The 18,659-nt window shown below is 35.2% G+C and overlaps 1 long non-coding RNA gene across 1 annotated transcript; it reads left to right on the top strand.

Annotated features, from left to right (window-relative positions):
* The first annotated feature begins 186 nt into the window (after nucleotides 1-186).
* Nucleotides 187-16,711, top strand: LOC135849246 (uncharacterized). Its single transcript, XR_010559507.1, has 7 exons — nucleotides 187-523; nucleotides 3,889-3,966; nucleotides 4,865-4,991; nucleotides 5,259-5,385; nucleotides 7,940-9,251; nucleotides 9,418-9,547; nucleotides 13,814-16,711. It is a non-coding gene; the product is annotated as an uncharacterized LOC135849246 (long non-coding RNA).
* Nucleotides 16,712-18,659: the final 1,948 nt, after the last annotated feature.

Raw genomic sequence — 18,659 nt, 5'->3', positions numbered from 1 at the left:
AAATACATATTTTTTTAGCGCTACCCTTAGGTGAAAAAAGTAAACTCCGAAAATGCAGAAAAAAATCACCAAAAAAATTTAAACAACCAATAAGAAGCGAGTATTTGGCTAGGTGAATCACCTGATGGTTCAATGCCTCATACAATGCATTGAACTCGCTCTTTGTGTTTGTTTGAAGTGTTGATTCAGTTATTGCGTCAGCCATTTTCCGTTCAATTTTGCTAAAGTCAAAAGTAGCGTCCGGTTATTTCTGTTATAATTTTCGACATTTGCGTAATTTTTTTGATTGTTTTTTGATATTTGTGTTAATTAATATGCTATGTATCGGTACGTTGATTGTTCGAGTAAATTTATTTCGTTCTACGATGATTTTTGACCGATTCAATTGTTTCGCATTCAAGTATGTGCTAGTCACATGTAAGCCTATTGTATTCCGCGGTGTACTTTTAAATTGTTGAAAAATGCTGTATATTATTCGTGTTATGTGCAGTACATATTATTGCGAATTGTTTTTCTCATTTACGTAAGTATTTTTTTCATCCTACGATAAGTTTTGGCCGATTTATTGTTTCTCTTTCAAGTATGTGCGAGCCTCACTTACGGCTATTGTATTCCGCGCTCTACGTAGGGATTGTTGAAATGCAGCATATTATTCGTGATGTATGCAATATCTAATCTAATTAATAGAAAATCCACTTCCCCAGTAGAAGAGATTGATTAATTTTTTGACTTTTTCACCGTTGTAGCCTGTACGACGCGATCCAGTTTTTTTGTCATAGATAACAGAGTAGCCTCACTACGATTGGTTATCTTTGGTAGGTATTGAAATTTTGGTAGGTAGCTAGGTACTGAAGTGAGTGTAGGGGGAGGCGCTAACAAACACGGATTTTTTTTTAAATTAGTCAGTAGATTTTTTAAAAAAATTAGTCAGTAGATTTTTTAAAAAATTAGTCAGTAGATTTTTTTACATGGATTTTGGCAGATACTAGCAGATACTTAGCAGATGCCAGATACTAGGGTAGTAGCTTCTGAAAATGGATTTTAGATTTTACTGAGTTCACTTAAATGCGTAAAAAGTGTTCAAAAAAGGGATTTAAAAAACGTCCGAAAAAAACAGTTTTTGAGAATTTGGCGTTGACGGGGGGGGGGTTGAGTGAAATGTGATGGTTTTTAAAAATTATTAGTGATCAGGATTCAAGTTTGATCTGATGGGGAAATTAACTATCAAGTATGGTGATTGGTGTGGGGTGTGGACGTGGAGTGTGGAATGAGATGAGATGAGGTGAGATGAGATGATTTTTATTTTTTACAAATTAAGTCTTAAATATTAATAATTAGGATTCGTGTTTGATTGGTAGGTAAGTACGTGTGAAATGTAGATGTAAACGCGGATATAGATTTTGTAGGTATCCTTTGGAAACAATCACTATAATTTTGAATTGAATCATGATTAATATTTTTTTTTTGATCACTTTGTGAAAACTGATGATCGCTTTCACATTTCACGAATCAGGATTGTCATCTTGACAGATTTTTACCACCAAAAAACACAAAATTTAATTTTAAATTGCGCAATTCGATCACGATCAAATTGAATGGTCGCGATCGTTCAGTTTATAACAACGATGGGAAAGCATGTTGTTGAGCTTGAGCGAGACGATTTTCAAAAATCAATTACCTGGATTGACTTTTGACTTTAGGGGGAAACATGGTGTTCTGTGTTGGGTCATGGGTGAGATGATTTTCAAAAATTAATTACCAGATTGTTTTTTGATTTGATAGGGAAGTAACTCAGTAGAATGATTTTCAAAAATTGATTGTAAGGGTTTTTGAGGGTTTTGTGGAAGGGAGAGACTTACTGTGAATTAATGTTTTCAGGATTGGTGGTTAGATTTTTTGATTTGATGGGGAAATATTACACTGAGTCAGATGAGATGGTTTTCAAAACTGAATAATTACCTACATATTAGAATTTGTGTTTGAGCGTGAGATGAGATGATTTTCAAAAATTCTGATGTTTGATTTGATTTAAGGGGAAAAACTGTGTTGACGGTAAAATTAGGTGCCAGAGATCGGGAAAGTCACAAAAAAAAAATGACCCGATTCAAATGGCGCGATTTACCCAGAAAATTGAATCCAATTCAAAATCAGTGATTCAATTTTCAAATGAATCCGATTCAGAATCAAATTCAATAGACTCACAATTTAAAAAATCGTGATTTGCGATTCAATGTTACTATTTTTGCTCTGCCGAAGATTTGAAATGCAAATTTGACATAAAATCAAATCATACAGTAGGTACTTAGGTAGTTACCTATTTCGGACGAATTTTGTGGCGTTTTTTTTGTTGAAAAATTGTTTGTTTTTTAACAGCTTTTTGAGGTTCCAAATAAAACGGATTGGTAGCTTGAAGCTTCAAAACGACTTGAAAACCATGTGCAGTCGACTTTAAAGCGTATTGAAATTGGTTTGCAGAGTGAATTTTGAGTTTCGACTTTCAAACTCTATTTTGATGAACTTTTGTGGAAATTTCAAGTTTCTAAAATTTGCTGGAGGCTCTAGGAATTTTCAAGAAATCGCTGGAGGCTCCAAAATTACTTGAACTCACCTGCGGTAGATTTGATATCCCATTAAAATTGGGGTGCATAATGAATTTTGAATTTCCAACTCTTAGTTTGGGAAAATTTTATGGAAATTTCAAGCACTGAAAAACCTGATGGAGGCTCCAGTAATTTCCAAAAGGTAACTGGAGGCTCTAAAATGACTGGAAATCTATATAAAGTCCTCTTCATGCTGCGTACATACTTAGTTAGTTTAGCTGAAACTTTGTATTCTCAATTTTCGAGATGAACACTTGAACAGTGCTCTCAACGCTCAGTGCTCAAAAAATTGACGAGACATTTTGCACACTCTGAACGTCTGAACTATTTAATCGAGTAAATTCAAAATTGCTGCAATTTATGAATTCAATTAATTTAATATAAGAGCCATTGAAAAAAATAAAATCAATGTAACAGCCCTCTCTTACTAAGTAGTTAAGTTAGTTGCTTGAGTACTCTACATACAGGGGCCACTACCCACTACCACACTTCGCACACTACCTTAAATTTTTCAAAAATATCCACTACTATCCAGTTCCACAGGAGCCTACACGGGTTCACTAGTTGTATTGGATTTTCTTTCTCATGTACCTAAGGTCTTAATTATTTATTGAAAGTTGAGTGTTCGACGTGCATTCAGGTCTTCGCGTAGGGTCGGCTCGGTCGCCGGTACTCCGGTAGCCGTTGCCGCTGCGGCTGCTCGATCGTAAGATTTTGCTTTTGTTTCCCCCCTCGCTGACAGTCGCTGTACGTTTATCTTATCCAGTGTTCCCAAAATACGTAGAAGTGATGACCGGTGTTTTCCTTTTTTTCTGTCACGGCTCCTCCCCCCCCCTTCATCTGAACGGTGTGTCGGTGTACACGTAATTTTTTTCAGTTCATAGCTGGCAGCCGCTCCTCCCACCCTTCTCTCGTTGATACGTATTTTCTTCACTATCTTATATCTTATGAGTACAATACAATTACGTAATTTCTAAGATCTGGACAAACGATGAAACTACGATCTTGTAAACTTTTGCTGCTTTGTTGGTGTTTGTATTCTCGCTCGTGTTGGGGGGGGGGGTGCGTGTGAAAAGTTGTTAGGTAGTGATTTTCAGTTATTTTAATAGCGATTTCCATGATAATTGATCTACTTAGTTTCTGTATCTTTCGGAGATGTTTTCTTAATTTTAGCGTGATATTTCGTGCATATTTTGCTACATTTTGTAAGATATAGTTAATTAGTTATGTTTGTAAATAGGTGGCTATTTCGATACTGTATCTCTAATCCATCTTGTTTATTTCCCAGGCATCATCGGAGGCAGGCTGACTGGAGAATTACCCGAATTGGAATAATTAATACCTACGGTGGCAATTAGAGCTTTCGGTGAGTGTGTTTTGGTTTTGTTTTTGTTTTTTTGGTTTGTTGTTATTATTTTTCATTGTGAACGGAGTGAGCAATTTCGAGATACGTATTTCAAGTTTTTTCATGTTTATTTGATCAGTTTGAACTGCATCAGCTCCATGATTTTCCCTTTTTTCTCGTAGTTGAAGAATCGTTAGTGATTTTAATAGCAAATTTTGATGTGATAGTGATTTTGAGTCGTTAGTGTAACGAAATATTTCGTGCATGTTTTACCACATTTTGTACCAGTTTTGCAACTTCGAATTTCCAAGCAATTTTAGTAAAACTTTGTCCATTTTTCTATCAGTTTTTGGTACTTTTTGAGTACTTTTTATTTTGATTACTTACTTTCGTATTACCTATTTGCTAATTTTCAAATTTTATTAATTTGGTTTGATTTTGTCAAGTTATCGTAATTTAGGCAATTTTTTAGAAATTGAATTTGCATTAATTTTTTTCATTTAAACGATGTTTTACGCGGTTTTTGATCAATGTTTATTGTTGAAATAATTATTATCAACTCTCGAGCAGTTTTAGTGATTTTTATACACAATTTTCACGTATCTCACACCAACATAAGTACCTAGGTAGCTTTCCGTAATTATTCCATTTTGATGATGTCTGATTGTCTGATAAAGCTTTTGTTATTTGAAATAATCTCTTTGATTTTTCTGTAATTTTCCCGACCTTCCCCCCTGCATCTTATACATATCTCACTATCTCAGTTTTACTCTCTCATTCGTAGTTCCAGTTTTTGTATTTCCGATGAATTGATTATCGTTTATTAACGTATTGCTTTACTTACATTTTTATTTGCATATGGGTGCTTTTACTTTTTCGTTATTTTTCTAATGCATTTTGTTTATTTTCCAACGAGCAGAATGCAGATGGACGTAGATATCGAACCCAAAATAAAAGAAAAAAATGAAGATATTATGACTTTATGCAGAATGATGAAATGATTGAAGAAACAAAACGAGTCACAATTGCGATTAGAGCTCCTTCTGGTGAGTGTCATTCGTTTGTTTGTTTGTTTTTTGGAGTGAATTAAGTTGATTTTTGCATTTATTTCAATTTTCTGTTGGTTTCTCTGTTTTTCGTGTTAATTTAACAAGTTTTAAATTGGAGCTCTATGAAGGCTTCAGATTTACCTAGTACATAGTATTTCCGATGAATTGATTATGGTTTATTCAACATATTGCGTTACAGTTTTATTTGCTAAGGAGGTGCTTTCAATTTTTCGTTATTTTTCTAATACATGTTGTTAATTCCAGCGAGCAAATGGACTTGGACAAACGTAGATATCGAAACGCAAAATGGAAGAGTAAATGAAGATATGCAAAGTGATGAAATGATTGAAGAAACAACAATAAGTCACAATTGCGATTAGAGCTCCTTTTGGTGAGTGTCATTAGTTTGTTTGTTTTTGTTTTTTGTTGCAGTGAATTAAGTTAATTTTTGCATTTATTTCAATGTTGGTATCGTTTTCTATGTTTTCCGTGTTAATTTGACAAGTTTTAAATCCGAGATCTGTGAATTCCTCGTTTTTTCTGAAAGTTTGAGACCTTGTAGGTAGTGATTTTGAATGAAGTCAGTAGTGATTTCGATTAGATTTGGTATATTTCGAGAAAACTCTTATCGTTACCTAAATATTACATTTTTTACAAATTTCAATGTCAAATTTGCAGTTTTTTGATTACTTTGTATTTTTACTCTATTTTGATAATTTTCATTCTGGGCTATTGGTGGATAAGTATGGCGAATTTGCCCCCGAGAGCTTCAGGGTTGATATTTGCATGGAAGGTGGGTACCCTTGAGCACCTTCCGTTACAAAAGTTTCAGGCCCCCCCCCCGTTTTTGAGAAACCCCCTTTTCTGAAATTACAATAAGTTGAATAATTTTTTCTCAGCGAGAACCGTTTTTTTTTTATTTTTTGGTGTGTTGTAAACATCCATAAGAGGTATCCTCACAAAAAATGTAAACCCCCTCCCCCTGTATTTTCCCCTCAAAATGGCGTTTTTTAGTTTTGTTCGCCTGTTTTCACAATGATCATGATTCGGCACTTTTAAGTGTGTTTTTGACCACTAAAAAACATATATTTTTGGTGGGCCGTGGTCAAAAATAGAAAAAACCAACAGAGGGGGGTTAAAAATGGATTCTGGTGTAAATCATTGTTTTTGGTAAACGAGGTATCGTTTCCATAGGAATCGAACCCCCCGAACACGAATATGACGTCCAATTTTATGCTACCTAATTACCAACGACTTTATTATTATGTTTTTTTTTCGTTCAATTTCCTCTCAGTTTTGATAGGTGATCTGGTTTTTGCTGAGTGCTCGTAGTCTCGGGAATTTTTTACAAGATTTCGCTCAAATTTTGAAGTATTTGGTCATCTTTGAAATCTTGCGATTTCAATGATGTGTTTGAACAACTTTTACCAACTTTGCTCATTTTTACTGAAAATTTACTTTTTTTTAGTGATACCATAGTTATGCTCTCAATTTTTTTTACAATTTCACGAAAGAAAATTTATTTGGGCCATTTAAGCATTTTAAACTTGAGTTTCCTCAACATTTTTTTGATGTTTTTCTGAATTCATACTTTTATAATTCTCGCGAGTTATTTGCTCTGAATTTTCGAGAGTTTTCCATTTTCATTATGTATTTCCATGATTTTCTGTTGAATTTGATTGATTCGTTTTTCTGTCTAAATTTTCGTTCCTAATTTCGACGAAACAATTTTTCTTGAATTTTATCATTTTTGTAAAAGTTTCTTCCAATCTTACCCCAAATTTTAGTAATTTTTTCTGCTGACATTTTTGTGGAATTCCCCTTCTTACTGAGTTTATTTTTAGAGGTTTTTTTGGATTTCTAAGACTTGATGGTTTTTATTTCGAATTTTTTTCGGGCTTTCTTATTTTTCACGTTTCATTCTTTTGAATTCTTATAGATTTCATTTCCCAACTTTTCGACGATTTTCCCCGAATTTTCATGTTTTCTTTTGTGCTGCAATTTTATCGTTAATTTGCGTGAGGTTTTTTTAAAAAACATTTTCTTGAATTTTTGTGCTTTTTACTTTCAGTTTTGACGTAGGAGTTTTTTTACTTTGAATCGAGTTTTTAATCTGGTATCCTCGTAATTTTTTCAACTTTTAAAATTTAGGCAGAATTTCTCTCATTTTTGGAGATTTTTTTTCATTTTGAATTTCGCTCTTGAGTTTTATTCAAGGGGCTTACAACTTTGACGAACTTTTTGCTCTTCGGGTCTTTATCTTTCCTATAATTCTGTCTGATTTGATCATTTTCTCTCAATTTTAATAATTTTGTTGCTTTTTTCCATTTTTTTTTTCATGTTTCCGGAATTCAATAAGCTATTTTTTTCATGCTTCTTTTTTGCATTTTGATGGAGTTTACTTTCGAAATGTTGATAATTATCTGTTGCAAGTTTTCGTTAGTTTTTTTAAATGGTTTTTATTCGAATTTTGTGGATTTTTTTCTGGTTACTTTTTCCAGCTTTTATTGTCACTGAAGTTACTTCCTTTCTAAGGAAAAATTTGAGTTCATTCCCTGTGAATTTCAACGATTTTTTTTACAGTCGTTTTATTGATACGTACGAGGTTTCTGTGCAATTTTATGTTAATTTTTCATTCAAATTTTTCATGTATACCTTTATTTGAGTAATTTTTGGTAGTTTGAAATTTACTTGACGAGTTAGCGAAATTATGCTCTAATTTCGAGGCACCAATACGTCATCCGAGCTTATTTAAATTGTATAGGTGTTATTTTACCAAGTTTTTATCACGTTTCAAGCAATATTCGTTCATTTATCTGTTGGAGATTTCTATTCTGATTTCACTTTTTTTCTTGTAATATGTTATACCTGTAGCTTTAGAAGTCTTACAAAATGTTATTACAATTTGATTTGATAACTTACGTATGTATTCTTAATTGTTTCAGATGATTTTGTGAAGAATGAAAATTGTTATCAGTACTGTACGCGAGATATTTCCCCTCCCTCCGAAGATGAATTCGACGCGATTTTTGGAATTTCTGCTAGAATTGGATTGGATCGGGTATTGTCTTGGCAGTTATAGGCGAATTAGCGGTCGTCATTGTCCGTCGGTGATGGCCACTAATTGAAGTGCCTCCGCATGATTGTGGATGACGGATATGAGCCGGATGATTGGTCAACGTGGCGACTTACTCAGATGGACTTCCTGACACGAATTGTGCTTCCGTGCTGGTGGATGCTGATTTCGTTGCGTATCCGAGCCGTGGCGAGATCACTAAAGGTATTCCACCTGGCCATTTTCCCATCCGGTCAGCTTGGGTACGGTTGGAGAGAAAGTCTGCTATATGGTCTGTGTTAGTTGGGGTTAAAATTTACGTGTTTTTTCTGTTGAAAATTTCTAAATTTTGTCTTGCTTTTTTATTTTTTATTTATTTATTTATTTTTTTCAATTCAATCATTATTTTTGGCTTCATATTTTCCTACATTCTTCTCCCGTCTCTATAAAAGATGTAAACAATTTTTACGGGTTGGTTTCAATATGTATAAGGTAAGTATGGCGTGCGAGTTTTCTACGTAAATTTCATTTTTTCCATTTTTTTATTTTTTATTTTTTTTTAAATTAAAGTTGTCCCTGTGCATAACTTATGTCCAACTTTACCAGATCGTCTCGGTGGCCCAAGGGAATTGTTGCCGGCGGGCCTGTGGAGTACTGGTAATGCAAAATTACATTTTTTTTCTGCACATTCTCTTGATTTTCGCGAAAAGATCGCAACTTTCGAGTGGAGGAGTTGCGCAACCGGCTCATGTCTTGGACGTTACGGCGTAGCCTCCGCGTGTCCCATGAGATCCCACTCCCTCAGCAGCAACAATCTGGATAAGCCAACTTTACCGCTTCGCAATGCCATTAATCGGGTTGGCGGTACTGCAAAAAGCTGCACTTTAGGTTTTTGGACCACGCGTAAAGATCGCTACGCTCGAGGGAAGACGTAGCGCAGGTTCTCCTGGACGTACCCGGTATCGATACTGGCGCGGGTTCCTTGAGAAATCCTCTTCCCTCAACCCATTCTCAGTCCTTTGGGTGGGGTATTCTTGTTCATGATGATGCGTGAAGGGGTAAAGTATGACGGACTTACTTTGCCAAGATGGAGAGAATGTGGTCTTCTACGTAATTGAATGCAACGAAAAAATGAACATGTGAATGATGCTCGTCGAAGGATTTCACAAAGTAATTGTCGAAGATGGAATCAGTTTTCTCTGGTGAGTTACATATTTCAATAAGTTATTCAATTGATGGTAACTTGAAGATGAGGTGTTTTTCATCTCTTTGCTGTTCTGTACTCGTGTACCTATTTTTGTATGTTTCCATCTGTGATCTTTCATTTTATTCGAAGATGAAAAACTTATCTGGTGTTTGTGTTTACAGAACATGTGACAAGAAAAAATGCTGGCAATAATTGCAAAGGAAATGAAAAAATGAATAGATTCGTAAAAGATGCTCGTCAAAGGATTTTACAACGTAGTTGTCGAAGATGGAATCAGTTTCCCAATTGCTGGTGAGTTATTTCAATATTCAATTGATATTGATTGAAACTTGAAGATCGAGACGAGTTGTTTTTCCGTATTTTTTCTAACCAGTTCTATACGTATAACTTTTGTAGACGATCATTTAATTTCAACAATTCGCTAATTTCATTTTATGTACAAGTATACTTATGTTTAACATTTTTTTTCATTGTGTTTTTTTTTTGCAAAAATTTACAAGCTTTTATGTAGGTATTCATAATCTTAGTTTTACAATAGCTTGGACAATTTTTTAAATAGTTTTTTGCAATTTTTCCTAATTTCACTGAAATATTATCGTCATTGAATTATGGTTTTTAATAATTGTTTTTTTTTTTGAAAATTTCATTTTTGTACTTCAAAGTACCTATCATTTTACGCAATTTTCATCTTCGATGATTTTTTTAAAGAATATTTTTGAGATTAAAAACAAGGATTTGGGTAAAATTTTGCTCAGCTCTTAGTTATTTTTGTATTCACGTGATTTTTATTTTATGTAACTTGTTTCAAGCTTCGATTTTGAAATTACAAGTAGGTAGTGTACTTATTTGATCAATTTTAGTCAATTTTAAATTTTCTCGTAATTTTTTCAAAATTAACTTATCATTAAGTTACAGCTTTTAGTAATTTTTTTGTGCAATTTTACGAATACTTTCATATTTTTGAATGATATTTCTCTTCGTTTGAGATCATTCTTTTAAAGAATGTTCCTGAAATTAAAAAAAAAGGTTATTCATCATTTCGATCGTATTATTGGTCGTTTTTATATTCTCGTGATTTTTCAGTAATATCTTTCCAAATTTTCGATTTTATTAAATGGGGACCTATTTGATTAATTTCAGTCAATTTTCAAAGATTTTTTTTCATTTTGAATTTCGCTCTCGAATTTTATTCTCAGGAACTTGAGATTTTGATGGTTTTTCAATATTATTTTTTGACTATTTTTTCTCTCTGCAGATCTTGATCTTTGCTCTGTTGCCTGTTTTGGTAATTTTCTCTCGATTTCAATTTTGTTGCATTTTCCCATTTTTGGGGAGGAGGGAGAGGGGGACGTGTGTCAATTTTCGCCAGGTTTTGATGTCTTTTTTTCGCGAATTTGAGGCTTTTTTTAACTTTTTGATGTAGGTACAGTACATTTTTTCGAATTACGCGAATTTTTAAAATAACTTTCACAAATCTATATTTTTGTAAATTTGGATTACAAGCCCCCTCCTCACCACCGCTATGTAGTTTTGATTATTCTTCGTTTTTGTATGGAATTTTTTACAATTCTGGTTTATTCTTTCTCAACGCTTGAATAATTTTTTTCGCTTGCTTATATCAAAATGTCTGCAATTTTACGTACAATTGGTATTTTCGGGTTTAATTTTTGGGAATGATTTTAAATAACATTAAATTTCGGTGGACTTTGCAATTTTTTTCAGTATTTGAACAAATTTTTCGATTATGTTTCCGGAATCCAATATTTCTTTCATGCTTCCTTTATGCATTTTGATTTAGTTTACTTTCGAAATGTTAATAATTATCTGTTTTGAGTTTTCGTTAGTTTTTTTAATGGGTTTTACTCGAATTTCGATGATTTTTTTCCTGATTACTTTTTCCAGATTTTTTGATTACTAAAATTACTTACCTACTTTTTAAGGAAAAATTCGAGTACATTCCCTGTGAATTTCAATGATATTGATACACGTTCGAGCTTTCTATGCAATTTTTCGTTGATTTTTCTTTCAAATTTTTGATGTATACCTTTATTACTTGTATGTTCGTAGAATTTATGATTGTATTTGTTGAGTTTTTTCAAACATTTTGTTACTGTTTGCATCTGGTTGCTTGAATGGTTCACTGACACTCCTCTGGTTATTTTTTTAAAAATTGCGGTTCTCTTCGGAGTTTTTTCCACTTTTTTTTTCAAAATTATGAGCAGAATCCTTGAAAAAAGAAATTACTCAATTTTATTTAAATGGTCTCGCTACTTTTTCAGCGTTACAAATTTTTTTTTTTCTTTTCCAGATTTGATGATTTTTTAAAAAGTTTTCTTAGATTTTTTCTAATTTTAACAAGACGTATTATTGATTGTTTTTCGAATTTCTCGATGGTTTTGAATGGATTTTCTCCTGTTTTGGTTGATTTTTGTTTCTTGAATTTTGATGATTCGGATTTTTTTCCGAAGTAATTTTTCCATGATTGTGTTCTGAATTTTGATGTATCGAGCTCACTATCAGTGGCATCGATTTCTTCCAGGACCACTTTTCTTTACATTTCTAGAGGGCTTTAAATTCGAATACAGTGTATGTATGTGTAGAAGAAGTTGCCTATCTCAAGGCGCAAAAATCATTTGAAACGTGGGGTTTTTCAACTAGGTATTTAAAAAAATTTTTTTTGCACCGAATTTTTGTGAAATCGCGAATTTTCTTCTTCCAAAAGGTACTTCTTTTGAATTTTGATCGTTTCTTAAGGAGAGAGGGGATATTCTTCAAGATTTGATGAATTTGTTTTTTTTCTTCATTTTCATCTTTCAAGGTGGATTTTTTTCTGCATCTTGGTATCTTTTGTTCGTTAATCCCTCTCCCCTTTCCCCCTCCCACACAGTTATGGGATACGTCCTCCGAATTTTCTCTCTTTGAACAATTTTTTTTCAAGTTCAAATTATTTTTCTAGAAACTTTTCGATTTCTTTCCGAATTTATACATACTTTTAAATTTCCTGAGTTCTCTGTTCTGAATTTTTGATTTTCATAATTTCCATGATTTTATGTTGATTTTTATTGGGTAGTTTTTCGGCTTTTTGCTCTTGATTTCGGCGAAACTTATTTCTTGAATTTTCGTGATTTTTATCAAATTTTCTCTTAAAATTTTGCCCCCAGATTTTGGCAATTTTTTTAGCTTGAATTTCTATGTGAATCACCTTCTTACTCGTGTTTGATTTTTTTTCTGGTCTTCAAGAATCGATGGTTTTATTTCGAATTAATTTTTTCGTGAATTTTCACAGATTCTATTTCCCAATTTTTCGATAGTTTTATCGTGAATTTTTTTCAATTTTTACTATGCTTTTTGTATTGTGCGGACACATTCTCGTTTGGCAATCGAATCATAGGTGGCTGAATAGTGAAGATATGGGGACGATGTCATATGATTTGCCTACTCCCAGGTGCTAGTAGGCGGACCGCTCGAGTTACAGTAGCCCTCCAATAAATGGGTTAAAATTTTTTGAAAAATTCGATAGGCTTATCGCAACGAAAGTAACCTTTTTGAACATTTTTGAAGAATTGCGAGCTCAAGATTGGGCATGATTTTGTTTTACTCGTATTTATTTTTCTGAAGACGTGTCATGTGACCTCTATCTGTAAATGGGTTAATTTGGCGCGAGAAATTCAAATATTTCGACGAAAATGTTTCTCGATTATTTTTGACGAATTTTTGGCTGATTTTGAGTATTTTTGAAGAATTTTAATTTTGAAAATATTTCGCGAGGAATAAAATTCGATATTGCTTCAACTTGAAGACTTTTGAGCATTTTTTGCAGAATTTTGGGAGCCAAGATTAGGTGTAATTTTTGGAGTTTTTTTGAAGAAGTGTCATGTGACCAGTGTACCAAAAAGGGGGCCAAAATTTTGAAAAATCGTGAAAAGTCGAGCGATATATTTTAATGGTATGTTTTCAAGGTCGCTGAGTACGAATATGAACTTATTTTTTTTGCTCCAACCCCTCAATGCCCCTCTGTGACTCAAAAGAGGGTTCAAAATTTTGAAAAACCGTGAAAAGTCGTGTGATATATATCGAGTGGTATGTTTTTGGGCTCGCTGAATACGAATGTAAACTTATTTTTTGAGTGCAACCCCTCTAAGCCCATCTGTGCCCCAAAAAGGGGGTCAAATGTTGAAAAGTTGTGGAAAGTCGTGTGATATATCGAATGGTATGTTTTCGAGGACGCTGAACCCGAATATGGACTTTTTTTTCTGCTTACGATTCCTCAAACCCCCTTTACGTCTCTCTAAATAGGATAAAATTTTTAAAAGTCGCTGAAAATCGTGTAATGTATCGAATGAGTATGTTTTCAAGATCGCTGAATACAAGATTATGGGTTCATTTTCATTATACCGATGCGTCATTTTACTGTTCCATGTATTAGCTGGCAATGGCAAAGCTATGTGCCTTACCTATCTAGTTAAAGACGTTACATGAAATATTTTTGCATTAAGTAATGGTTTTATTCGTTCATATTTTTCTAATCAACTCGTGTTGATTTTTTGTTTGTTTTAGGAGGCGAAGGCATTTATCCTGATTTAAGAATGTATGGAATTCAGATGCATATGCTATATCTACGCGTGGTATCATCAGCTCCAGAATACATATCCAGCTTCGAACGTGTGTGACACCTTGTGTATGTAATTTTTGTTAACTCGATATCTCTCGCCTCCCCCTCCCCCGCCTGTTCAGTATCGATTATACGCGATCGGCTTTTGACGGACGGGAATATAACCAGCTTGGCGATTTTATTTAGCAGAACCAGAAGTTTATTGAACTTCGAGAAGCACGTTTATTTATGCATATATGTTATATGTATAATGTTAGTGAATGGAGCTTGTCGCCCCGCCTCCTCTACCTTCATCGCAGCACTTGGCACGTTGGCCTATGAACTTCACATACGACAGACGCAATACAGCGCAGAATAATTATTTGAGCAGTATACTCAGACGCACTTTTTGTCACTTGCGAATTTTGAACGCAGCACTTGAGCGTGATAATTTTAGCTGTCACAATTTTTCCTGGTTGAAGAACAATATAATATTATGCATGCGAATTTGTAAATGTGATAATGCCCCTACCTGATATTTGGCGATTGAAATGATTCTATTGGAAAAGCTCTAGATTATTCCCTGAAGATGGAATAGTTCTATATTGAGAACTTGCTTGAACGTTCGCTGCGTTGTTTATGCAGTATTTACCTATGTACTTGTACTGCAAAACTCATCGATTGTATGGATTATTTGCGCTCAATTTTTTCAATTGATTGATGGATGGATATCGTCGACGTATTATGGAAGAATTTTTTGAAGCTCGACATATATGATACGAGTATTTTTACGTTTAATTTTAGCATTTTTACGGCGTAATATACTGACTCAAGACAACATTAGTGCAGTACCAGAACATTTTTTCTGATTCTAAAACGATGGTTTTTTGATTTGCCCCTTCCCTATCACTATTTTGGTATTCAAAGGGGTTTCTTTTCAATATACTTATTTTAGACAGTACTTTGATCAAATCAGTAATATGATTTTTATTTTTTTTAAAAATTGGATAGGTACTAGAATATTTTGGATCAAAATTGGAAAAATGTTTATTTAGCTATTTTCAAAATTAATTGTATAGGTAAGTCAGGCGCCGATGTTGGTATCTGGTCAACCTGGAGACCTCACAACATCGGAAGAGACCCGGAGGGTTTTGCGATGCCTACTGCGAACCGCCCCCGGCATCCGGGACTCCACGACGGCATGGTAGGGTCGCATTAAACGAAGGGTAAGAGGGATGGTAGATCTTACACGTTTAACTAGATATCTAACATTGTTCGAATCGCAGGTCGAAAGGTCTTTTCGTCGTCGGTGGCGTTCTTTGGTACCTCGTGTATGACTTTTTCCTTCAAAAACACACAGACGTGTGATTTTTGGAGCGAACGAGTCTTATACGAGTTATCCGAGGCGTCGTCGGCGATTGGTGGTGCGTGAAAGGTGCGTGTCGAAGCTGTAGGGTCTGTCCCTGTCGATAGCAGGCCGTGAAAACGGAGCAGTTTGGTTCGCATGCTAAATTAGTCGCAACCGTAGGCCGACGGGCCGAACGTTGCGCAAAGTCTTTCGTGTCTGGAAGCTGGCATCTGCTACGCCGTGTAGGAGGCGCGTGAACGTGAAGTGTGCGCGAAGTTGGCGAAGGCTTCAAAATAGGCATATGGGGTAAGATTCGAGACAAGTCCGCAAGAACGGTACACTTGGTACATAGGGGGCTTGCTCGGCGCCTCAATATTGGTACGGGCCAGAGGTTGGTGCGTACGGCCCTCCGAGTCGACAGAGCTCGGACTGCCCTTGTAGCCGTCTTAGGCGAGGTTAGGGTAGAAATCCGTGCGCCGTCTACTTGCTTACTGCTTCCCGGCGGTACACGTGCCGACCGGGGTTTTTACAGGATCGGCTTATCAAAGAGGATGTAGGCTGGCGCCTTTCAGGCGGTCTGTTATCACTTCGTACGAGTGTAACTTTTATTCCTACGTCGAGGTCAGCGTGTTGTAAATTTTACACTCGTACGAAGTTATAACTGACCTGCCTGCGAGGTCAGCTATGTACCTTGCCTTGAGGATCAAGTTCAGCCTATCCCGCAGTGTTGGTGCTTTGGTCGAATGCCCGTGAAACTCATGAAGCATTCAACAGCACTGCCCGTGGTGAGTGTAGGGAATTTGAGATACTGTTCCGGAGAGTTGGGCCCGACAAAGGGTTCGATTGTCTGGACTGTTGAGAGTGCGAGAAGAGCGGATGTCGATCTGGATTTTTATGCTTTGTTAGAATCTAGTTAAAGGTGTAGAGTCTTTCCGTCATCGTATGGGGTAGAGAAATAATCGAAAAATTGATGTATTAAAACGTTTAGCATCGAACTTTCTAGGAATGTGTTTTAGTCATCATTGGTCGGATGGGAAATGACTGGGGTTCGATTTTGGTACTGTGTGAAGAGTCAGTCAGGTACGGGTGAGTCGTTACTATGTTACGTATTATAAGTTAGTTTACACGAGTCGATTCAGGTGAGTCGTTATTTAATTACTTATTAATTAAGATTAGTTTATTTGTGTCGAAGATATAAGACAAGCGACGAACGAAATTTGCCGAGAAATTGAAAATCAGGACCACCCCCCCCCCCCGCCCCTTTACTTTTTATATATGTATATGTTGATGTATCATTTGCATTTCTGTTTGTGTATTTTTTTTTTATTTTTTTTTATTTGTAAGTATGTATCATATCACATGTTATCGTTATTCGTGTATTTTTGTAATGGCCAATCATGGTTTTTCACTGTCGAGCGGCCGGCAGTGTTTTTTATTCCAGATTGGTCAACGTGTTGTAGAATTATAAGGTTGTATTGATTTCTTTGCCGTTAAAAAATTGAAACGATTTTTGTTTTGTGTTGTTTTATTTCATTTCATTTTATGTTTCGAACCTTGACGAATTCGTAGAATAGACGACCAATGGCTATTTTTCTTTGAAACTCCCTCTCAGGAGCCAATTTTTGGGGGTTTTGCCAAAATAATTTCAAATTTGTACTCGGGCGTCTCTAAAACACTGCTTTGATGTGCAATATGATTTTTAAGCCTCTCCCTCTGAAGTCCATTTTGGGGTTCACGCTGAAATTAACATCAAATTCATTCTCGGGAGCTTCAAAAACATTATACATTAATTTTGATCTGCCATGTAATTTTTCATATTTTTATAAGTCGCGTGATATTTAGGGCAATTTTGGAATTTTGAACCTCCTCTGTACATGCTTCTTTTAGGGTTTACTCCGAAATGATATCAAATTCGTACTCGGGAGCCTTGGAAATATACATTTTGATATGCCAATTGAAATTTGGGTTAATTTTTGAGTTTTGGACCTCTCCATCAAATACCCATTTTGGTACTCGCGTCGAAATGATATTAAATTCGTACTCGGGAGCTTCAAAACCATACATTTTGATATGCCACTTGAAATTCGAGGTTATTTTCGAGTTCTGAACCTCCCCTTGAAAAGCCCATTTTGGAGTTTCCGTCGAAATGGCATCAAAATTCGTGTTAAGGGGCGTCAAAAACATCTATTATTACGATATGTCTCGTAATATTCAGGCCAATTTTGGAATTTTGAACCTCCTCAGAAGCTCCTATTGGGGTTAACTCTGAAATGAAATCAAATTCGTACGTAGAATGCCCGAAAACATATATTTTGATTTACAACATGATATGTAAGGCCATTTTGGACTTTTGGACCCCCCTCTCTTCTTCAGAAACCCATTTTGGGGCTCACGTCGAAATAATGTCAAATTCGTACTTCGGATTTTCCAAAACATGCATTTTGACATGCTACATAATATTTGGGCTTGGTTTTGAGTTTTGAACCTCCCCCTCATAAGCCCCTTGTGGGATTTCCGCCAAAATAATATCAAATTCGTGTTCGGGAGCGTGTAAAACATGTATTTTGATATGTCGCGTGATATTTAGGGCAATTTTGAAATTTTGAACCTCCTTCTGTGAAGCCCGTTTTGGGGTTTACGCTGAAATAATATCAAAATTCGAACTCAGGAGCCTGAAAAACATTGTGTTTTGATGTGTCGCACGACCTTCAGCTCGATTTTGAGTTTTACTCCCTCTCTCATGAGGCTAATTTTTGAGTTACACCTGAAAATTACCTCAAATTTGTATTCAGCGCCTTCAAAAACCCCCACATACCGAATTTGGGCTTCATCGCTTGGATTTTACTCGCCTAGCTCGGAAAATAATTAAGGTAAGTTTAAAAATAAGTTTTGCGCCTCGTTTTGCAAAAATATGCAACCCACTCGACAAATTGGAAACTTCGAAGGGCCAAAATTGAGTTTTTAAATTTCTGCCTTGATATGTTCGGGTATGCAACCCATCTGACACAGCTAGAATGCTCCAACAGCGTTGAATGGCTCGAAAAACTAATCATGTTATTAGGAGAATAGAAGATATTAGCAGGTCTCTGAAACCATTCAAAACCCTCTGCCTTGATACAGTTTGGGTATGCAACTTATTCGACACCGCTAAAATCGCAGAAATTCGTTTCAGAAGGGTAAAATATCAGGCTATGTTATTAGGAGAATATAGGATATTAGCAGATCTCTGGTACCAAAATTTTCAGCGGACCTAGTAGTTCGGTAATATTCCGATAGATGGCAGCACGCATCCGTGTAAAGTTTAAATTCGTAAATTTCGAAAATTGAAGCGACGTAGTTCGTTTTTAATGGCATAGGTAGCGCCATGCATCCGTGCGGAATCATTATTCAATTAAAAATTGATCAATTAATCATTCCTCAGTCGAATTTTTTCGTGTTTTATGCGTTCGTAAGGGGTTCTCGAT

Source organism: Planococcus citri, chromosome 5, assembly GCF_950023065.1.
Source record: "Planococcus citri chromosome 5, ihPlaCitr1.1, whole genome shotgun sequence".
NCBI classification, from domain to species: Eukaryota; Metazoa; Arthropoda; class Insecta; order Hemiptera; family Pseudococcidae; genus Planococcus; species Planococcus citri.
Note: the sequence above shows the minus strand (reverse complement) of the source record. Positions and strands in the feature narration are given on the sequence as shown.